Consider the following 7120-nt stretch of genomic DNA (forward strand, 5'->3'; position numbering starts at 1 on the left):
GATGATGGTGATTATTGTTTAGAATGAGGTTGCGAAAACATCTTTTTGATGTTTGATAACATGGGCTAAACGAATAAATGAAAACAATCATTAAAAAAACGACAACATAGACAGCAATTTGACATTTAATAGCAAAAGGAGTAAAACCATGGCGTTCTTTACAGCAGGCCCATTCAATCATTCATTCAATCGATGATAAATATTTGCAATATTGGATAATAAAAAGCATTCAAAAGATAAAAGAATTTAAATAGTTTAACAAAAGCAAGAAACAATAAAAGTAATAATTAATTACAAAAGTGATAAAAGGAATTTAATAATGCAACTATATTCACTTAAAAGTATTACAAAGATAATAAACAACAACAGTATTTAAAAACATTGCAAAATATAACAGAACTCTTTACTAACACCAATAACAGCAAAAACCCTGGCAGCACAAGAGTATTTTAGAGCTGTGAATGTGATATTGAGTTAGCAGATAGTTGTGGATCTTGCGTCCATAGGATTTAAAGAAATGTATAGTTTGGAGTACCTTTTTTGGCATAGGGGAAGGGAAGGAGGAGGAAAAGGAAGAGATAATCTGGATGATGCATGACAGCTGTATGTGTGAATAAAATAACAGAGAAAAAAAGAAAGTTTAATTTTAAAAACTTAAACAGATGATGATATTAACTAAATAGTTTAAAAATATATATATTGATAAAGATAAAAAAGCTTGATAAAAATATTAACAACAATAAATGGTAAGTAATAAAAGATAAATAATAAAAAAAACAAAAACTATAGGTCGTAATAACAAAAATGATAATAAAAAAATGTCAGAATGTTGTCACGTGTCAACATTCTGACATTTTTTCTCTTCATTCTATAGACGTGACGGATGTCACGTCTATAGAATGAAAATAAATGTATCCTTCTGGCCTTACATCTCTTGATGATGAAAAATATGCAAAATGAGCATATAACTATGTCTGATGTATAAATTTTATCTCCAAGTTTCTTTTGGTCCCATAACTGAAATATGTCGCATAATTACTTCTTTGTTATTGTCCACTTTCAAGGAACTTAAAAACCAAAGTATCTTATCAAACTCAGACCAGGTGTCAACAGTTATCATTCGATTGATTGTTAAACTAGAAACATTTCACTTAACTCCATTATGAAATGCTTCAAAGCAAATATTTTCATAAACTTATCATTTAATGTATTTTATGGCGCTTAAAGATACTATGGTAGTTCTTAGAGTTGGACCAGCAGTTGAAATCTGAAATAAGTCTACTTCCAGCCAAACAGATGGAGCGTTTTTTGGTCGACGCTTTCCTCCACGTACTGTAACTGTTTTAGATTTTTGAGGCCAGTGTAACTCACAGATAACAATATTATTGGTAACAACTAAATTACAGATTGGAATAGCTCTTATCTATTTTTCACGCTCAACGCTATTTTTCCAAAATAAAAGCCTCTCTCCTTTGCTCACGTGAATGTTCAAAATTCTCATTTTTTCGCGGTTCCAGCGTTAGATGAATAGGAGTCGTGCATTCACGTAGGCCGTTTCCTAGTGTATTGTTTGTTAAGGCAAACAATTAGCATAGAAGTTCGTCTCTGCCACAAATGTCTATCCTCCCACAAGAGATCTGCCCTGATGAGCTAATTATAGGAAATTGACCTAAATTAGCAGGCTTTGAAAATAGAAATAAAAAGGGCTTTTGTGATACAAGTTTCAAAATCTGAAAATATCAGGAGTAAATTAAGTAAATTTTTTGTCTTGCCAAACCAAAACGCGCACTTATACTAATTAAAATAAAAAATTTGGATTCAAAAAACTAAATTACCATATTATCTTACTATGACCAAAGCAAGAAATGAAAATAACTGTTACAAGAAAAATAGCTTCATTTAACATCAGAAGGAAGTGGTTTTCTGTTTTCAGATTTGTGGTTATTAAAACTAATTCGCTTAATAAAACTGTTATTTTCAGGGGTTGCCTTCAGTTGCTTCTAACTTTACCCTACTTTCACCCCATATTCTCATTGAATCTTTACATTCAGTAAAAGTTAGTATCTATGTCGGAGTATGATTTCACATACTCTGTAGAAGAGTTGAAACAGATATTTTTTCTACCTGCAGCAACATCTTTTCTTTTAACTATAATTTCTTTATCCAACCAGATTTGCTCCAGAAGCTTTGAGAAGGTTCTTGAGTGCTTTAGATGTTTTGATTTGAACTTAAAATTCAATATTGATAGAGTTTTCTTGAGGTTTATTATTTCAGGTTCATCATTACTTCCACGGTCACACCTTCCAATCTTTGAAACTCAAGAAGAAGAACCTCAAGTTCATCATCATGATTAATTCCAATATCTTGAAAGAAAGGAACTAAATATATTTTCATGATGAATGTAAGCAACGAACTGTTATTCGCTATTTTGTATGAAAGTTTTATCTTTCAACATTTAATTCAGGCAGTTTCCGTCAAATCATGCAACTTTTTGGTTTTTGAGGTTTGAAATTTAGCATGAGTTGTTTGAGCATGATTTTTTGAAGATTGGTTTTTGAGTTATGACAAATTACTTCTGTAGTGCTAATGCAGTGTGAAAAACAACTGATATAAAATTTTAAATTTGACATTTTTTAAAAGGTTGTATATTCAATTGGGGCAGGTTTGGGCAACAGATTTTTTTTTTCTGTAACCTTCATAGTAATTTTAGCATTTTCCCATCGATATACCTATCAATGGGAAAATGTTAAAATTAATTGCCGTCTGCAAATGTTAGTTTCAAGAGAATCAAAATTCTAGATGATAAAATTTCAGTGTTGATCGAAGATGCTGATGAACTGCAAATTAAAAATGATTTTGCAATTGAGTTTTAAACGTGAAAGCTCCATGATAAATAATTTTTTAAAATAAATTTTCCACTAAATCTAGCGACGAGGCGAGTTCTATAGTAACGTTTAAAAATAACAAAACAATCAAACTTCCGACTTTGAAAATAGAAGCATTTGATGAAAATTGAGAAAATTGGCAAACCTTTTGGGAAAAACCTTTGACTGTGCAGTTAATAAAAACGACGATTTATGTAACATTCAAAAAATCACGTATCTTAGGAATTTGGTTCACGGACAAGCTTATTCTGCAACTAATGGTCTGTCGTTTTCAAATGACAATTATCTATCTCACCGTCCAGTCATTCGGGAAGATAAACTAACTTCAAAAGTGCGTATAGTTTTTGATGCTAGTTCTTGCAAATCTGGTCTTTGGTTAAATGAATGTTTATTTTCAGGACGATCCCTTACAACTTCATTATATAGTATACTTTTACGTTTTCGTGCAAAGAGAATCGGCTAAATTGCCGACATAGAGAAAGCGTTTTTGAACATAGCATTTGCTAAAAAACATCGAGACTTAGTTAGATTTATTTGGTATAAAGACTTGTTTGATTTAGACGTTAACAATTTTAAAAATGCTGATTTCAGCATATCGCGAGGTCAGAATTATTTTGTTCTATCTCCTATATTAAAAGTTGGAAGAAAATGAGTTACAGTACAATCTCTCTAATTCGAATCTCCTTAATTCGAAAACCTCCGTAATTCGACTAAATGTAAAGTCTCCGTGACATGCGCTTAAGAAACTCTTTTGTTTAACTTTCTATAATTCGAATCTCTATAATTGGAAAACCTCCTTAAATCGATTGGATTTTTCGGACCCTTTAGTGAGAATCTCTCTGTTAATCGATTTTTTTATTTTCTGACGTGTAAAAAGCTCGTTAACCGTTGAGTTCTTTTTTCAAATTTCGAATGTTTTGAGTTTTTGAAAAACGATTAACGAGAATTATTATCCTTTGTTTAAAAAACATCATGGCATCAAAGAGACCGCATGAAGAAACCAATTTAAAGCGAATACACGATGTTCTACTGGAATTGGAGAAAGGAAAAACAAATAGAGGTTTCGAAAATCTTTGATATGCCACCAAACATTCTTTTAACCTGGAAAAAGAATAAAGATAAAATCTTTGACGCTTTTCGTCAAGGAAATTTAGCTAAACGGGCGAAGGTTGATACGTATTATCATGTCAACAAAGCTGTTCTTAAATGAGCTTATATTCAAAAAAGGCGATCTACAATTACTGAGTTTTTTATTTAAATAAAAAAGTTTAAAACACATAATCTCTATTGCATTTAGGCCTAAGAATCACAATTTGTTTGTTTTTTCATCTCTATTTGTAATTTGACCAGAATATTTGAAAAAAAATCAACTTTCTACAATTCGAAAATCTCTCTAATTCGAACTTTTATTTTTCCCCACGAAGTTGGAATTAGAGAGATTGTACTGTATTATTTTTAGTAAGTAATAATTGATTTTAAAATACGCTATATTTTAGAATTTTTTTTCTAAATAATTTGTTTAAACATAAATTACGTAAAGTATAAGTTATTATTTTTTTAAAAATTAAAGCTAAAATTTTAAATAATTTTTACTTTAAGAAAAAAATTAAAAACATTCTCCAACGTTTACACTTGGAGAAAGAACAAAATAATTCTAACCTCGCGATATACAGGTTGTGCAGAGTTTTGTTCGGAGTAACTTCTCCTTTTTTATTATCTGCAACATTAAATATTCACGCTGAACGTTATGCTGCAAATGATCTTGATTTTAGCAAGAAATTAATTCAATTATTATATGTCGATGACTTAAATACAAGCTTCGATTCTGTGTCCGAAGAACTTATATTTTATGATACGGCAAACTTTTGTTTAAAAGAAGGTAATTTTCATCATAGAAAATTCGAATCGAACTCAAAAGCAGTTTAATTAAAGAGGAGAAATCAACCGCAAGTGACATAGCTAAAGTTCTTGGTTTAAAATGGGACAAGATTGAAGATAACTTCATATTTTCATTTAAAGATTTGATTTTTAAAACCTACAAAAAAGAAATTTACTCAGATTTATCGCAAGCTTTTATGAACCCTTCTAGTGATTTCTATTATTGTAAGATGTGAAGTTTTATTTCAATCGATTTGTAAGTTAAAGACATGATGGAAATTCACTAATAGGAGATAACATCTTGAATGAATGAAACGAGATTGTTGATGATTTAGGCTCAGTACCTTTTCTTAGTATTCTGAGGTAGTGTAGTAGGTCTGCAGACAAGATTGAACATAATAAACTTGAATTATATGGCATTTGCAATGCTTAAAAACATTGGGTTGTTTTGCGATGCTTAAAAGCGAAAGAATGTTGTATTTATAGAAGTAGAGCTACGGGAACAGCGATTTCTTTCTCAGCGAGTTCCAAATCAAAAGTTTCTCTTTTAGTTAAGAACACTTTTCCTAAGATAGAATTAAGAGCAGTGTTATTTTTAGCAAATCTTTTTTCAGCTGTTCATAAGGAATTATCATGTGCTTTAAACATTTCTTGTGCAAAGTTGTTTTCCGATTCTATGATTTGTCTTAATTAGGCGAACAATGTAAATAAGTAATATGAAGCGTTTGTTGAAAACCGCATAGAAAAAATTCGTTGTCTGTATAATAAAAGGTTTAGGAATTATATTGAAAGCAAAAGAAATCCAGCGGATATTATATCCATGGTTGTATATTTAGTAACTTTTTAAAATAAAAACCTTTGGTTAAACATAAAGTGCCATAAATATTTCAATGAGTCTATCTTCCTTTAAAAAAATTAATGATATTACTTGTATTTAATAGTAAGATGTATACACATATATACATGCATTACATAAATGAATACATCTATATATCCATCACATATTATGCATTGTGCTAAATAAACTTGATAACATTTTCTCTAAAATGTTGTACATATATTTGCATATAAATTCCATATTTTAGTTTCCATATATTTCCATAATAAAAACTTTATTATCCATTATGAAGTTTTTAATTTTATACTTGCATTATACTTTTTTGTCATTGGTAAACTTATTCAAGTTCACATTCAATTCTAAACATCATATTAGAGCCGCTGTCGCATTTAAAACGTTTGCGGTTTTAAGATTTCTTTCCGATTTTGTACACTTGATGTTATGCAGCAAACACTCTGAGTTAAGATCTACCGCTTCAAGACATTTTAGTTTGATTTGTTCAGAGTAGTTTAGAGCAAACAAAAACCCTTTTACATCTTGTGATAATGGATTTAAAATATGTGCATCCGTGCCACGCGGCAAAACCCGTCCTTGTTCATTTTTTCCATTTTTGTTGCTTGGTCCTGATCATGACCTCCACTTATCATCATTACGTTAATAATTTCATCATATTGGAAATCTACCGCATATTGTTTACAAGGCCGCTGAGGGCTGGGATAAATAGCATCAAATCCAATATGAAGGTATCGCCAGCAAACACTTCTCATGTTGCTTAACTTTTGGTTTAGCAATTAAAAACCTTTTCAAAACTTCTTTATCTTTAACACAAACCTACAAATAAAGAATATAGTTAAAGTTAACAAGCCATAAACATTTCAATGAGTCTATCTTCTTATAAAATAATTAATGATATCACCTGTATTTATCAGTATTAATTGTAGATCTAGATTTGAAATCTTTACCATGAAATTTTATGAAACAACTTTGCATAACTATTGCATAAAATAGTTTTTAAATTTGATAATTTAAAGAATATTTTATAAAATATATCTTCTAGACATCCAAATATACCTTAGTCCATGGTGTGAACCATCTTGCTTCTCTATAGTTTTCATCAATGCATATTGGCTAATGTTTTTTTTGGTCTTATTAAAACGATTCTCTGGTTCAAGAAAATTTACACGACCATTATAAAGCGAACAATTATACAACTGGCATACCAACATCTACAGTTAAGTTTTCACATACAGTATTCTCAAGAATACAATACATATAACATAATCATAACTCTACATAGAGTCCATAGTTTAATTTCCATATAAACATTTTTTATTCCATTATCAAGTTCTTTATTGTATACTTGAATGTCACTTTTTTGTCGTAGAAAAACTAATTTAAGCTCAGCTTCAATTCTGAACTTTATAATAGACACACTGTCGTCATTAAAGCGTTTGCGGTCTTAAGTAAACAACGAGTTACACTCAACTTATTCGAGCTTTTTTGTCTTCAATATTGTGTT

This window comes from Hydra viridissima, unplaced genomic scaffold (assembly GCF_058129835.1).
Source record: "Hydra viridissima isolate aposymbiotic clone 2 unplaced genomic scaffold, HvirCarnegie_v1 scaffold_9, whole genome shotgun sequence".
NCBI lineage: Eukaryota > Metazoa > Cnidaria > Hydrozoa > Anthoathecata > Hydridae > Hydra > Hydra viridissima.